At 39.6% G+C, this 13,102-nt stretch overlaps 1 protein-coding gene across 8 annotated transcripts in view; it reads left to right on the forward strand.

The window, feature by feature from the left end:
* The window catches only part of LRRC8B (leucine rich repeat containing 8 VRAC subunit B), a 67,401-nt gene that overhangs the window by 33,695 nt on the left and 20,604 nt on the right, over nt 1-13,102 (forward strand). For 2 of the 8 annotated variants that reach the window (XM_044749513.2, XM_014841873.3), the window contains exons 2-3: nt 2,528-2,674; nt 7,637-7,691. The exons of 1 other annotated variant lie outside the window; for it this stretch is intronic. The gene's annotated coding sequence lies outside the window, so the exon portion shown is untranslated. Of the gene's footprint in view, nt 1-2,527; nt 2,675-7,636; nt 7,692-8,046; nt 8,120-13,102 lie in introns of all 8 variants that reach the window. 5 more of the 8 variants (XM_070486795.1, XM_044749514.2, XM_070486797.1 and 2 more) reach the window with 5 other exon arrangements.

A 13,102-nucleotide genomic window follows, 5' to 3' on the forward strand; every position in this document is an offset into this window, starting at 1 on the left:
CTGAGACATTATTTTGTCTTTATAATAACAAAAACCCGAATCAGGAGGTGATATGTTTTAGAAAGAGCTCTCTGGTTGCAATATGGAAATGGGACTAAGGAGGGCAAGAGAGAGGCTGTTTCAGTTGTCATCCCCAAAGTTGAGGCAGGCTCCATCCAAGGCAGTGGTAGCAGGGATGCAGAAGAAGGGAGTAGTTTAAGAAAAGAACTGATTGATTTGAGGGAATAGAGGAAAAAAGGGTTTTGGGGTTAGGTGCCTGAGCTCTTGATGTTGCTATCAACCTTCAACATCATTCCCTTCTCATTCTTAATGTTGCTATCAACATTCAGGGTCCCAGGAAGAGCAAGTTTGGTGTGGGTGTGAGAAGAAATGGCAGATTCAGTTTGGGACATACTGAGTTTGAGTTGCTTCCCCACACATCTCACTCTATAGCCAGGAAGATGTTGTGGAGATGATTCTGAGGCTTAGGGTTAGGGAGCTGGGCTCGCCGTGTAGTTTTGGGAATCATCTACAGAGAGGCAGTGGATGAGCCTTGAGAATAGAGGATGTCACACAAGGAGAGCATATGCATGAGCAGACAAGCTACTGGCCGAAGACTGAATCCTGGTGAACCCCAATGCTTAAAGGACGGGTAGTATCAGGACCCTTCTGTGGTTCCCAGTTACCTTTTTACCTTCAATTAAAATCAATGCTTTCATTATATGCCTGACTAGATAATCTTCGTTTCTTGCTACAATCCACTTTTACTCTTTTTAGTAAGACTGATTTATTTGTTGCCAATTGTAGACCATTCAAGTGCTCTCTCTTTTTTTTTTTTTTGAGGAAGATTAGCCCTGAGCTAACTACTGCCAATCCTCCTCTTTTTGCTGAGGAAGACTGGCCCTGAGCTAACATCCATGCCCATCTTCCTCTACTTTATACGTGGGACACCTACCGCAGCATGGCTTTTGCCAAGCGGTGCCACATCCACACCCGGGATCCGAACCAGCGGACCCCGGGCAAGGAGAAGTGGAATATGCGAACTTAACCGCTGCGCCACCGGGCCGGCCCCGTATCACCTTTTTCTTTTAAAGCCCTGTTCAATTCTCACCACTCCAGAGGTGTCTTTTCAGATTAGGTATCCCCTAGCTTCACCTACAATTAATCAACTCACAGGCTAATGGAATCTGGGAAATGGAGGGTCTATTGGTCATTTGGCTCTCTCTCTAACATGACAAGTGAAGGAAAGTCAGGTCAAGTGAGGTGAGATGACTTGCCCAACATTATCCTGTCAGTTAGATGTAAAGTAGTGAGTAGAAATTGGGTCTTCTGGTACCTGGTCGGGTGTTCTTTCCAATAGGCCGGGCTCCCTCGTTGGCTTGATTCTCCTCTATGCCACTTGGGTGGTTATTTTCCTTCATTTAAACATCCAGTCTCATTACTACATTCCCCCCATCCTCCTCTCTTATAGCCCTATAGAGGCAGAGCAGCTATTTCTTCTATTAAATTAGCTCTCATTTGATATAGATCACTATCTTTATCCATTCATGCCTTGGATGAACAGTTCCACCCAACATATCCAGAGACCAAGGAAGTAACAACAAAGGATTTTGATTGCTGTCTTTTGACCACTTCCCAACACCCTCGTACTCACAGTCCCTCTGCATTATCAGCAACGCCTCTCCACCCTCCACTCCCAACCCTGCCCTCCACTCTGCTCCTCTCTCCAGCCCTTCTTCACATACCCTATTAGGCTGTCCTTGATGCCCTCTGCTAGATTAACCTCTTAATAAAAGAACATTAACAGGAAGATCAAATACTTTTCAAATTCATCTAAAGTTATTAGTGATTTTCGTAAACATGTGGGTGCTTCAATGGTTATTTTAGGAAAAAAAAAATCTCATGTGTGCGCTTTCCTAGATAGTCACTGTAAGATTTCCAAATGTGTTAGCTTCAAATTTGGCTATCTAGTGTAAAAGAAGATCCATGCCTTTTTCCGACAAATTAGTTGGATCATCTCTCTCCCACCCAAGTCTTTCTATTTCATGGTCTTCCTTGGTCTCCGAATATGTGGGGTGGAAATGTCCATCCAAGGCACAAATGGATAAAGATAGTGATCTCTATCAAATGAGAGCTAATTTAATAAGAGAAATAGCTGCTCTGCCCCAAGGTAACATAGAAAATTGATAATTAAATATTTAGTATTTATTATAATAACTTATGAATTATGGACAAAGTAAATTTGACACAGTAAAATTATGTTTTTGTGTGTTGCCATGTTTTCTAGTACATTAGGGCTCACTGTATATTTAAGCTGTATAATCCATTTATGTTCATTTTAAAGTGGTCAGAACAGTTTTCCTGTTTTACATGATTATAGTTTTTTGTGTGTGATAAAATGTGTAACAGAAAATTTACCACTTTAACCATTTTTAACTGCACAGTTCTATGGCATTAAGTACATTCACATTGTTATGCAACTGTGATTATAGGTTTTAAAACTTGGCCTTTGCTTGGGTGACACTGGCTGTATCTGTCTTGTCTACAGCATGAATCTTGATTGGGAAGACAGGCGTTGCATCAAAATGTGGAGGTTACTTGCACAAGTTAACTTTTTCTAAATGTTGCATCACTGTGTACTGGTTGGCTTCCAAATACTTTGTCTTCCCTATGGGCCATATATTAGATAATCAAGGTAAGTTACATTTATATTTCATAACACTTTCTAGTATCTGGAGTCATGTGATATACTGTAAAATCTAGCCTGGAAATCACTAACTCAGGTGGAGAACCAAACCCCCTAACGTCCAATCTGCTTTCTCTTTACAGAGAAAAGAGAAAGCCAAACTTTGAAGGATTAATTTTAGATAAAGCTACTACTCTGTTAATAAATTACCATTTTTGAGCACTTTGTCCCTGCTGCTTTGTTAAGCATTTGATTTATAGTTACCTCATTTAATTCTTAAAACAACTTCATTATTATCTCTATTTCACAGATGAGAAAATTGATACTTAGCTTATCTAAGATCATGCATGCGGTAAATGGTACACTCCCTTCCGGATCTCTCAAACATTCATAAGAGTCTTAGGATAAGAACTAGGCCAAATATCGTGACTAACATATTGAAAATAACTAACGTGTTGGAGGCATGTGATACTTCTTTACTAAGTCATTCAGAAAGAAGGTCATTTTTAGGTGACATGGTATTAATTTACTTTAACCACATTTTAAAATAGGAAGGCAGGAAGAAAGGCCATGTAAAACATCATTTAAGTACAAATTAAACTTCAGTTATTTCTCTTGTCATTAAATTGGTAGGTAAATGTTTCTCTGTAAGAGGTTGTGCCAGCAGGATGCACCCACGCTCTGGCGATCTGTCATGTCCATCTTAATTACCTATTAAGGCAGGCATGGTGGAGGAGCACTTGTTGATTCTGTTTCACTAGATGGAATACTGAGTAATGAGTTAGAAAAACTATATAGATCTGATTTTTTTTAGATTGTGTCTTTTAGTTTCTGTAAAAAATAGATTGTAGATTTTTTTTAAAAGAAAGATGTCACATTCTATATAAAACTCCTTTTTATATAGCTCATTGGAGAGGCGATGTGGCAGATGGCTCTTAGTCAGAGCTGGTAGGAATTCTGTGTTTGCTTTGTGAGCTTGAGCAAGTTTCTTAGTTTCTGCAGGCCTCTGCTTTCTCACCTTTAGAGTTGAGATCATATTACGTACCTCGCTGAGCACACAGTAAATGGGAGCCTTCCCCCTTCCATCTTCCATGACCCTTTTCCACTCAACAGATGATTATTGAAATCTCTTGTGTCTGGTCCTCTACACTGCACTCTTCAGAGAGCTCAAAGTGAGAGGCAGGAAGGCATCTAACCAGCTATTTGTGATGCAGTTTAATGGAAATATAATAGAACTACCAGCACTCTCTAAATGCTGAGGAAGCAGGAGGTGCAGAGCAACTACTTGTTTTGGGGGCGAGTGGGTAGCAGTGGTCTTTTTAAACATCTTTTGTGTTTAATGGTCATTTAATACTTGGTGAACCTTAAAACTTTGTATTTTATGATCAGAAATTAGCGGAATCTAAACACTAGGCTGATTTTCAATGCATGGCGATTTGATTTTTGTCACTGGATTAAGAATATGTTTTACCAGATGTAGCACTCTTTCCAGTGATCAGTATCAGAAGTTATTGATTTTATGAGATTGAAACTATCCAAGGACTTGCAATGTTGTCAGCTTGATCAGAGCTCACAGGATGTTGAATTACAATACTTCTGGAACATCTAAAATGTGGCAGGCCCTGGAGAGACACAATGTCCATGCCTTCCTAGAGCCCATGGTCTTGGGGGAAGGTGGACAGGGCAACCAGTGGTCTTAGGGGAAGGTGGACAGGACTTGATACACACCATCCTTATTTGGGTGATACCTTGATACTTCCACTGGTCCCAGCATTATTTCTGTTTCATTATACTGTTAACTTGTACAAAAGAAGAATTGTGAAATCATAATTTGATAAAATATTAAGGTCACTTAGGAATGCTGTGGCATTTATCCAGTGATCCATCACTGATTCAAAATGACTCACCGTCATTATAATGCAGCCAGTCATGCTGAATTTGACAGCACTTCTCCATTCAGATTTGTGAGATGTCATGTTTGGTGGGTGAGTTGGCAAGCATGAATTTTTCTCCTTTCTTCCTGAAAGGTGAAGGCTTAGCCTCTGCTTCTGAATCTCTGCACCTGTCATGGGGTGATGGAAATGCCTGAGGCTCTGTCCCCACTGCTTTGCTTTGTCACCCTTCCAGACTCATCATTGGAGGGCACCAACAGTGTTCACAGATTTTTCAGAGAGCCAGGCCTCCTCCTGCATACCTCTGGTTCCTAACTGAGTGGTGAAACCTGATCTTGTATTATCTGTTCACTCAGTAATTATTTACTAAATATTTATGGTGCAGACAGGGGCAGGAATGAGACATGGGGGCACTCTAGGTGGGCTTATGACTTGTTACTCTGGGTAGGCTAAGGATTTGATATCACTTCAGACTGATACTCTTTAAATACTTGTTTACAACTTTTTTAAGAGGAGAAGCCAAGCACTCGATGCAAGGGAGGAGGGTAGCCAGAGGCCCTCCACTTCCCCCTTCTGCCAGCCCCCAGGATCTCAGCTGACCAGAAGAAAAATAGCAATCAGACTCCTTATCTTCCCCTCCACCTACTTTCTGTGCTCTCCCTGAGAAAAGTTCTGATAGACGCTATTGATGAATCAGTACCTGGAAGCTGCCATAACATCCAAGCTCTTAATCTAGCCCTGGAAAGAGACACTGGGATAAATCCCAGGGATAAAGATGAATAAGATACTGCCCTAGCCCTCAGGGAACTTGAGGCAATAGCTTATTATATACTGTAAAACAGTTCGAGAGAACTGTTAGTAAAGTGTTCTAGGAATACAGATGGAAGAGCAGTGAATTCAGCCTGGGGAGGTCAGGGTGGCCATGGAGATGATCTTGGGCTGTGACAGATGGTGAAGTGACATGTCACTCTTTTAAGAACCTCTGGTATTCAGAGTTTGAACTTTTCAAATTGATGAAGTAAGATGCTTTAATTTTACGTAACCTAAAGCCTTAAACTTACAGAATTGCACAAGACAAGATGGATGTGATCTGGTAGTGATCTTGCTGTATCTGACCTGCAAAATGAGATCAAGTGACTACGCCGACGTTCTGACTGCTTGCTAAATCTTAAAAGAAAACTCTGAAGATTTAGTTAGCTATCTCTAAAAGACAAATTCAGCCAAATGGAAAGACATTCTCAGATTCCAAAATTTTACAGTAGTTCTTTGCTTTACTACACAGGAGTTTGTTTTGTCAATCTACTGTCTCTGCTAACCAAAAGGAAATAAGAGCTCCCAGACCTCTCAATTTTCAAAGTAAAAGCCTTGAGACCTTTTATTTTTCTATCAGAAAGCTGATTGCCCCCTATTGTTCCTTAATCCCCAGTCACTTGGGAGTTTTCCCTTATAAATTCCTCACTGGGAGGGAACCTTCTGAAAGGAGCTCTGATTTGAGAAAGGGAATTCTCTGTGTTATGCCTGACATCTCCAAATCTTCCAGAAGACCTTTTTTTTTAGGTTATCTTGGAATTGACTTTTTAAGTGAAAATACACATGTCTTGTGTTCTGCCACTGGGGGGAGAAAATGTTTTTGAGGGGCTAGGTAATGCCAGTTTTCTAACACTCATTAGCATAGTGACCTGGAGAATCCACAGCCGCAGACTCAGCCGCTGGGTCTGTCAGAATGACTCTGACCATCCTGTCCTGTTTTTATCCTGCCTAATATGCACTATTTATTCTAAGAAGTGTTGCTATTTAGTATTTTCACAATTCATTCTTCCAACTTGTACTTTTGTTTGCTGCTGGGGTAGAAGAAAGGCGATAACTTTTGCGATGGTTTCTATTATTAGCTTGAGAGATTTGGTTTTAGCCTAGAAAAAGAAACTGAGCTACATTTTGTTGTTTTTTTATTTGACAGCAGTGGCTTCACTCTGAGATGACAACCTGTCATTATGAGAGACCTTTCCTTAAGTTCTACATTTATATCTTCTCAGCAAAATATTCCTTTGGTTTAGGTAAATGTTAAATAGGAAAGAGGAATGAAACTCGTTAATAAAACATGTTGGAAAGCATTCAGCCAACTCAAAGAAAGAAATGCAAACAAGGCAACATAGGATCATTTTTCATATATGGAGTTAGCAAAGACTTTTTTTTAATGATGATTTTCACATCCAGTCAAGGTGCTACTCATATATTGTTTATGGGAAAGAAAATGAATATAACCCCCCTTGGGAAATAATTTGATGTTCATGTATCAGAAGCCTTAAAATGTTCATGCTCTTTGACCCATTTCTCTCATTTTTGGAAGTCTATGGAAAGGAAACTGTATGAACAGAGCACAGAGGTGTTTACAGCAGTATTAGTAATGAAAAGGGAAAATTTAAGATTCAATAGGGAAATGATTTTGTACGCTATGACATATCCATGTATGAACTATTATGCTTCCATCAGAAGAGATGTTTAGAGAAACTAAAACTAAACAACATCGAGAGAGCCTATGATAAAAACGATGAGGCAAAAGGAGATCTCAGTATCGTGCCATTGAATTTTACAATGGCACAATTGTGTAAAACTAACAAGCCAGCCGGGTGGGCATGTGGGGGAATGGAAGGAGAAAATTACCCCAAATATTAAGTCATTTTCCCCTTGTGCCCCCATTTTCTGTAAGAAGTGTAGATATTTTCAATGGGTTTTTCTATCTTTTATTTATAAAATGAGTGGTGCCTCAGATATAATGCTGATCTTACTCATCATTGAAATCTTAATGTTCATATTTTATGCCTTGTAAATTACCATGGTGATGACATTAAGCGTGTAACTGTGACAGTGATTTGTTTCTTTCCCTGGGTTTTAGTTAACACCTTTTGTGAGAGGTCAGAAGATGATCTCTTTAACAACACTCACTTTTAAAAAAGTATCTTTTGTATGTTTCATAAAATTATTATAGATGTCGGAAATTTTAGAACCACGTAAGTGGAGAAATTGTCTTGCAGTCCTGCGATGCAGAAAATATAACAATATGTTTATGATTTCTCTTTAGGAATTTTTCAAATAGAAACTAATTGCAGAGTTTCCGGTTGACCAGCATTCATAGGGTAAGATTAACATTCTGAATTGTGAACACATGGTAAAGATAATTACTATTACATTGGCAGCTCGGGGCGAAGAAATACTTGAATACTTAGTATGTAAAAAGAGATTACTATTCTGACAGATGTTTTGAGTAAAATCCTTTCAATGTTTTTAAACGAGTTAATAAACAGAAAGTTAAATTTGTATATATTTCATCTTCCTGTCCTTTGTTGGTTTTGTATGTAGGAAATTATATATGTGTGTATGTTTGATACTTGTCATTTTTTTTTAACTTTAAAGATCTAAGGAATATAAGAAATGTCTATGAGAAACTTAGACTCCGTGACCCCCTGTCTATTTTTCTGATTTTTGTTTAAGGTAGCATTTGAATGCATAGAATTGGTTTGCCATGTCTCCATAAGTAAAAGATGGCCGTGGTTTCCTAGAGTAGGTAAGTCAGAAATAAACAAGCTCTATACTCTGTTGCTTCCTGCAAACATCATTCTTCTTTTATAGTTGTGGACGATTAAGCTTAAGTTAGCTCTGTGGTGGAGCTTTTGACTTGGACATAATGAATGATTAATTTGTACACTATTAAGTAGCATGACTCTCTAGTGTTGTGAATACAACATATGTCTTAAATTGTGTCACCCAGCTCTGAACCTATAGTCGGTCTGTTCCCTGCTGTATTCTGAACACCCTTCTTTTTTATAGATGAAGGTGTAGATCCTTCGACTTCTTGAGGATATCTACATTTCCCTGCTGATTCATTGAATTGACTATAATTTTTAAAAGCTAGTAACAGATCAGCTACCCCCCTACTTATGACCCCTCAGTGGTTTTTCCATCATTCCTGGACCATTTATTATCCAAATTCTTCATCTTGGCTACCGGTCCTCTGTCACTCTTCTACTTTCCCCAGGCTTCTGACATTCCAGCCAAGTGGCCTCCTTTCTGATCCTCACACATCCTAAGCTTCTTACTCTTTCTGCCTGGAATGATGTTTCCCAAGATCCTCACGTGGCTGGTTCCATTTATATCTTCATTCTAATGGTAGTCCCTCTAAACAGGCCTTCCCTCACCATCGAGTCTACAGTAGCTTTATGTTCTTCATAGTGTTTCTGATTTTATTGTCTTTGTATAACTGGTTATTATCCCTCTTCCATTACTACCCAGTAAGGTTCCTGGGAGCAGGGAACTTGTCTATCTTGCATACTTATATTTCCCTAACATGTAGAACTCTACCTGGCACATAGTAGGCATTCTAGATATCTGTTTCATGAACAGACTAAAATCCTGACCTCTCTTTGACAAGTGCTGCTGTTCAGTAATATTTCGCTCATTCCCTTTGGGTATTTTGCTTGCATAGAACCAAATGTAGTACTTATTAGGTTTAGCCATCATCCCACTCGTTTGGCACTGAAGTGACAGTTGACGTGTTGGTGCTAACTTCCAACTATGTATGTCTTCTCTCCACAATAGGATTGTAAATCCTGTGAAAGCTGAGACAGGCCTCATATTTCCTTGGTATGCCTTTGTAGTCCTAGCTCTCATAGTGCAGTTCAGATAAATGTTAACTTTAGAGAAAGGGTTAAGACTAATGGCTTAATCATATTTTTAAGTATTTCTAGAGTACACTGGTTTGTCTGTCCCAGAGCTAAAAAAAATCTCATTTTGATTTATAGTTTTAAAAAATTATAACATAGAAATATTCTAGATTGTATTTGTGACTTCATGTTCTTTTTTATGTTATGAGGAAGGCCTATTATTGATTAGGTTAGGTGGCCAGAATCACTGCTACCAATTCACCTAGGGAAGAATTAGGAGAAACAAATAGAATGATGGTCTTTGCCATTAGCCAGTCATTTGAAAAGGAGACCACATATGATTCAGGAGAGACTGCATAGAAACTGAGTTTGGCTCTGCTTTATGGCTTGCTTACTGTGGGGTGGTGGGAGGGGGTCAGGAAAACATTTTTATAAACAGTAAAGGTGTGATGGAGAAGATGGTGGAGAAGGGTTTAAGGTTGCCTTCTGTTTACACATTCTCTCTCAAAATTAGGCAGCCACTGATGGCTTATGCTTTAGTGTTAATATTATAATAATGGGGTTGCAACTTCTTTTATTTTAAACGTATTCTAGATAATTTGTTAGCTTACTAAAAGCATTAAAGAATTGAGAAGTCTTTTCCTGAAAAGAGAATTAGTATCTAAATTAGACACATGATATAGTCTAGAACTCTCAGAAACAAGGAAAAGTGAAGGAACGTTCCTTAAAGTTCAGAACAACTCAGATTTAATTAGGATTTCTAGAATTGTTCCCGTGATTTTAATTGTTGTATTCAATTGTAACTTTCTCCAGGGGCTTCAGATGATTGGGATAATTTTCCTAATATTTAGAACATTATTTATGATTGTTTCACAGACCCATTACCACTCTACAGGTTTGGGTAAGAAGCGACAGAATGGTAGTTACACATTTCTGTTCTCCTTTGCTTTCTCTGTTATTTGAGTATGATGTCAGACTCTTTCCTTGAAACTCTTTGATTTCTGTCCTTCAGAAATACTGTGCTTCTCTTTACCTCACTCACCCTGCTTCTCTATCCCCCTTTACTCTTCCTTCTCTGAAAGCCCTTCCTCATCTGATACGTTATGTAAGAGAGAAAGATTCTATTCTTTGCTCACTAAATTCATTCAAAGAATTAATTCATACCTATGGCACTATCAACTACTTAAATGCTCATGACTTCCTGTGGGGGATTAAAGATGGCTGCAAATACTTTATGATTCTTCCCATCAAAAGATGGAGTCTGTTCCCCTTCCATTTGAATCTGGACTGGCCCTGTTGTCTTTTTTGGCCAATCAAATGTGGCGTGAATGGTATGGAGTAATTTCTAAGGCTGGACCTTAAAGAGATTTGTAGTTTCTACTTTTTGTGTGGTTCAAATGTACCTTCTTAGAACTTAGCCACCTTGCTGTGAGGAAGCCTCAAAGCCATATGGAGGAGTGGCAGGCCCCTGGTCATTAGCCCAAGCTGAGCTCCATGCCAGCAGCCAGCCCAAGTGCCAGCCCTGTGATTAACGCATTTTGGATCTTCCAGCCATTTCAACATTCTAGCCAACACCATGTGAAACAGAACTGCCTCATTATCCCACAGAACCATGAAAAATGATAAATGGTTATTTTAGCTGCTAAGTTTTGGGATGGTTTGTTACATAGCAGTAAAGAACCAAAACAAAAATTGGTACCTAGAAGTGAGGGGCTGCCATAACAAAACATTTGGCATTGACTTTGGGACCCAGTGGCAGTAAAGGCCTGAAGGGTAGTAAGAAGATTATTAATATGACTGGAAGGGCAGTGAAGAAGTTGCTATTGGAGGATATAAAATGGTACCCTTGTTTTATATTGACAAAAAAATTGATGAGGCTGACACCTACAGTAACATGGAAGATAGAAAATGAACCTAATGAGTTTGTGGATCTAGCTAAGGAGATTTTCCAGCGGAATGTTGGAATGCTGATTGACTTCTTTTGTTTTTGAGGAAGATTAGCCCTAAGCTAATGTCTGCCCAATCCTCCTCCTTTTTGCTGAGGAAGACTGGCCCTGAGCTAACATCTATTCCCATCTTCCTCTACTTTATATGTGGGATGCCTGCCACAGCATGGCTTGACAAGTGGTGTATAGGTCTGCACCCGGGATCAGAACCAGCAAACCCTAGGCCTCTGAAGCGGAACATACGAACTTAACCGCTGCACCACCGAGCTGGCCCCAATTGACTTCTTTTTTTAACCACCTATGATCAAAGTATTAAAAGAGAAAGATGAATTAAACAAAAACTGTTCCGATTTTAAATAGACTTTGGAGGAAGTATTTCCAATCCAGAATTTTCTAGGGTCATAAATAAAACCGTTTCTCACTCCCAGCTTCTCTACCCAGCAAAAGGTACTCAAAGTGAGAGATGGCCTCAGGTCAAAAGATCAGATCTGGAGGACTACCGTCAGTAAAATTTGATCTCAATGTTAAAATAAAAGCCAAAACACAGCTGTAAGACCCTGTATTAAGACTTCAAAAAGACATAAGGCAGTGCCTCCTAGATCTTCTCTGCTAGATGGAAAGCCTTCTAAGCATCCTGGGCCTGATTTAGGTGACTAGGTCCTGAATTTGATGCGGTAGTGGGATGAAACTTTTGGAGGTCTTGGGAGAGGGTGAGTGTGCTTTGCATGCAGGCGGAATGTAAATTGTTGTTGGACACAGAGTAGACCATAGAGGATTAAACATGGCTGCACGTTCTTTTCCTCTCCTCCCATTGAGAAGTAGCATTTGCTCCCCCTCCCCTTGAATCTGGGCTGGCTGCATGACTTCCTTGATTGATAGCATGTGATGGACGTGACACTGTGTAGCTTTGAGGGCTCTGCCATAAAAGATCTGCAGTTTTCACTTCTGTGCCCAAAATGCACCATCTTAGAAGCCAGCCACCCATGCTATATGAGGACACTCAAACAGCCTCAAGAAGTCTTACAGGAAGTTACCAGCCAGCAGTCAGCACCAACAACCTGCCTGATAAATGAGGACATTTTGGACCTTCCAACCATCTTTGTGCCAGCCAACACCATGAAGTAAAAGAACCATCCAAAAAATCATGAGAAATAAAACCATATTTTTTTAAGCCTTTAAGGTTTGAAATGTGCAGAATAGTTAGCCAAAATTCTTCCCATCTACATGCTGCCGAGTTGTAACCTCCCCTGGGAAAGGCTCTATCACCTTAGATCACTCTGCCAAAACATCTAAACATCTTTTTTTTTGCCTTCTGCATTTTTGTACATTCAGTTATTCCTTGTACAGATATTTATTGTGCACCATTTGCTAGAAACTGTGGAAGTTATTTTAATAGCAGAGGATCAACATCTGAATCCATTTGACTCCTGCTTCTCCATGGACTCTATCTGATGTTGCTAAGCGGTGTAAATTTTCATTTAGTGCTATTTCATTCTTTGCTTTCTTTTCAAATGCGTTAAAATTTACCCTTATTATTTCTGGCCGCCATGATTGAAATAGCCTTTCCACTGGCCCACTTGTGTCTGATCTCTTCTCCTCAGTCCATCCTGCAAGTCTCTGTGCGTAGCTCAGTGACTCACTGTCCTACTGCCTCACATGCCTCCATCTCGGAGGGGTCCACGTGGAGATGGTGGCGGTTGCTTTGTAGTCAGTGGAGGTGGCGAGCACTCTAGACATCCAGTGATACTTCCAAGAAGGCTTAAAAGGTAGTCACTTTTCCCAGATATTTTTTTGCCAATCTATCTTCTGCACTTTCTCTCCTGGGAAGTTGGAAAAACAAAAATTCTGGCCTCACCTGGATCAACTGAATTGCTCTGTGGGCATGGGCCTGGGTTTATGTTTCTTTTTTTTAAAAAAAAAAAAATTGGTTCTAATGTAAAG

Source organism: Equus asinus, chromosome 16 (genome assembly GCF_041296235.1).
Source record: "Equus asinus isolate D_3611 breed Donkey chromosome 16, EquAss-T2T_v2, whole genome shotgun sequence".
Lineage (NCBI taxonomy): Eukaryota > Metazoa > Chordata > Mammalia > Perissodactyla > Equidae > Equus > Equus asinus.